Below are 4,084 nucleotides of genomic sequence, written 5' to 3'. Positions count from 1 at the left end.
GCACTGGCAACAGATTTGGAAAACAGAAGAGAAGAGGACATCATTAATCTCTTCCAGCAGTGACAATCAACGGCATGAATAAATGGCAGGCATAAATTTACATCATCTTCTGGGCATTCTCCCACCCCAGGTCTGCAGGCAGTGAGAACATAGGCAGTAGTTTCCTGTGAATTTTGCAGTTTCTTGATCTCTTGGGTAGCAGTGATAGTTTTCCCTGACCTCCATTCTCCCAGTCCTTCCAAAGATTCTATAGGTATCCAATTCCTTATATTAAATTTCTTCCTGTTTGAAATGATTGAATGGTTTTTGAATTGTTTGGATGGTTTGAATGGTTGCTGATTTACCAACCAAACACTGACTAATTCAATTTGTTGGTAATTTGGTCAATGTGTACAGCTATCTTGTGGTCAGTGTCATTTAATTTCCAAATATACTGCCTCACAATCTAATAGTAATTTATTATATTTCCATACCGGAAAAGACTATTCATTCTGATATACAGGAAACTGATATACAGCTGACATAGCTCTCAATTCACCTCACCCTTTGTGTTCCAAGGATTATAATTTTGGCCCACATAAGTTTTAACTCAATCTCTACATAATCATTCTGAGTTGTGTCATTTATTTTAGCAATTAAGATCTCTGATATACAGGAAAATAGTAAAATTTCAAACCACTATTAGGACTGTTCAGCATTTCTCCACTGTCAGAGGTGGGTCCAACATGGCACTCACAGTCCCATGGAGCAAAACGGGTATTTTTACAAACTCTTCTGTGAATATATTCCAGAGCTCTCAAGTTAAGCCAGAAAATAAACTCAGTGTAGATGGGTGGTATACACATGAACAGCGCTAATAAGTGCAGTGGTCCCAAATAAAATACAAATGTAAAAAGAAAAAAAATCAAATCAGTTCATGGCTAGGCTCCCTTGAAAAGCCTCCTCTTTATGAGAGAACAGGACATGTTTAGTTTTCCCCCAAATATCTGTATAAGGAAATAAGCTGTGTTCATAAATTCCAGTATATTCCCCGAAGTACACAGGGGAAGTAAAGTGGTATGTCAGTCTTTGAGCAATAATAGCCATCCTCTGAAGAAAAGGAAGAAAGAGGAGAAGGAAGGATTAAAGAAAGAAAAAAATGAAAAAAGAATTAAAATAAGTGAGAATAGAAAGGGAATCATGGGAGAGAAGGGAAGAATGAAGGAAATGAAGGTAAGAAAAATGTTCTCATTTACTTTGACAGTGGTTATGAGACACAGTTAAATGCAGTTACTGTGATAAAATACTCAGGTGTTCACTGTGACATCGACTTTTTGCCCAGGTCTCTTCCATTTTGGAGTGAATTACATTCGAAACCTGCTCTAAACAAGATAGAAGCTATGTCTCCATCTTTATGATAAGAAACATAGGTACAGGGTCTCTTAAGCAGAACTAGAAGTTTCTTTTAATTTGTCCATCCCTTTGTTAGATCCTAACAAAAAATGAAGAATGTTTATGTGAAATCAAAGGGAAATATGAGACCTCATGTAAATAAAGGCAATTATTTGATATTTTAATTTTATTTTTGGACAAAAGTCCAAGGTCTCGTGCTTCTATCAAAAGAATATAGAAGATAACTGTAACAAATACAATCACTTTACTGACAAATGATAGTCAGCTCTTTTTCCAACAGATGACACAACAAATAGCAATTACAGAACATCTCTTGAATAGTAATGTTTTTTTCTCTTTTTTCAGTTTTATTGAGATATAACTGACAAATAAAATTGTAAGATATTTAAAGTGTATAATGTGATCATTTTATATACGTATACATTGTGAAATACATTGTGTGTTCCCCACATCAAGATAATTCACACACCCATCACACATCACATATTTACCTTTTTTTTTTGGTGAGAACACTGAAGTAAAGTAAGCAAGTAAATTTCAGCTATAATCACCATGTTATACACTAGATCTTCAGACTTTATTCATCTTATAACTAAAAGTTTGTACCCTTTTACCAACCTCTCCCTATTTCCCCCACCCCACTCCCCCAGCCCTTTGCAACCACTTTTCTACTCTCTGTTACTGTGAGTTTGACTTTTTTTTAGATTCCACATATGTGATACCATGCAGTGTTTATCTTTCTCTATCTTGCTTATTTCACTTATCATAATGCCCTCCAAATTCATGCATGTTATCACAAATAGCAGGATTTCCTTATTTTTTAAGGCTGAATAATATTCCATTGTGTACATATATCTATATACATATACATATATATAGATAGATAGATATACCACACTTACTTTATCCACAATAATTTTCTTTTCATAAGAGAATTCTTTACTCACGCTAAGAACTATCTTACTCTAGCTAAGTAAATATTAACTTCATTTCTATGTACTACATGAATTTCCCTGAAAGGTTTGCCTGCATTTGAAATTCCACCATGCAGAATTATTTGGCAGGCAAATTACAGGTTATATATCAATTATAATTTATGATACTGGACTACTGAGAATATGAAAGATAAGTTTTATAATACCAGTGTCTGCTACAAACTAGGCACTAAAATATTTGAATATGAAGGAACACTTCTAATTGTAACCTTAATTAAAATACCTAAATTCACTGTAGACTTATTATAGCTGAGATGTTTCAGAATCATTATCTTAAGTCTCAAAGCTATCACACAAAGTAAGTTGTATTATTACTCCCATTATACAAGTATGGAAAACGATACACAGGTAGGTTTAATAACACAAAACACAATCCCCTCTCCCCATTTTTTTGTCATAGTCTTTTTTTTGGTCTAAAAAAAGACTATAAATAGATCTTTAGAGATGCAGTGTTAGGACTTATAACAAACTGTCCAGCCTGTGAGTGTGCCTACAAAATGAGACAAAATTCCATTAAATTATATTAGACTACTATTATACTATTCACACCACTGCTCAATGAAGAACTGACTACTAGATTTCTAGTGAACCAAAAAGAGTCAAACAGCAAATCAGTTCATTTACAACTAAATAACAACTTAGCCTCCAGATAGGAAAATCTGATTCTATTCCGCTTATTTTTTACTTTCAGTTTGAAATGGTACAAATAAGCTACGCTTTCTAGAAGCAATCAAAACTTTCCTCATGCTCTCTTCTTTATTTTCCCTAAAAATGGAGTTCTGACTGGTTTTTTGGGAGAATTAGAACTTACTACACACATTTTTTTCGCATATTTCTGAGGCTTGGAATGCACAGACATACTCCACATTTACTTAAAAGTATTTTATTTTTTACCTTTCCCATTTTTTTCCAAGTCTCCTTTTCCCAGAAATAATTATCTATAGTAGCACACCTGAAGCACCAAGTCTTCTGTTACATCCCAACTGCTTTGATCATTTGCCACTATTTACTTAGATGAGAAGATGAATCACATTTTAGAAATGTATGTGTGGTGTATGTATGTGTGTATGTGTGTGTATGAATTAAGTAGGAATTACTGTCCTAGACTTACTAGGGAAGAGACGATATCCTGAGATTGCCAACCCATCTTATAATAGACTTAGCTTTAATTTGATATGTCAAAAATACTGCAGTACTCTAGTCAACCTTTCTTGAAATACTCCACTATTACTATTAGGTTTCTCTCAATTTAAATGACTAGGCAAATAGCATAACTTCTAGTGGCCCACCCTAACCTGCTTGCAGGGGAACATATACCTGAATTTGAAAGTCTGGGTAGATAACCTTTGAATGGAAGTACCTTTATTTCAACTTAGAAAAGAAGAATTTATGATTCTTCTTCACCAACTTGGAAAAAAATGTTCTTAATGTCCTTTCTGCGTTCCTCAGAAATTCCCTAGAGCAGAGTTCCTGCTACTCACAGAGAGGTGATCCTAATAGATTTTGATTCCTATCGAATAAAAACATCAGGGGTTCACTCAGAGAGTAAATAATTGCCAATACTGTTAAGCCATACAAGAAAGGATGGACATTTAGAGGATGCAATGTAGTTTGAGGACAGCTGAAGAGGAATAATTTCTCTTTTATGTCATCAAAACTCTTAACTTACATTTCATTTTAGTCAAGAAACTTTTTGT

This window comes from Ceratotherium simum, chromosome 12, assembly GCF_057802395.1.
Source record: "Ceratotherium simum simum isolate JZ-2026a chromosome 12, ASM5780239v1, whole genome shotgun sequence".
NCBI classification, from domain to species: domain Eukaryota; kingdom Metazoa; phylum Chordata; class Mammalia; order Perissodactyla; family Rhinocerotidae; genus Ceratotherium; species Ceratotherium simum.
Note: the sequence above shows the minus strand (reverse complement) of the source record.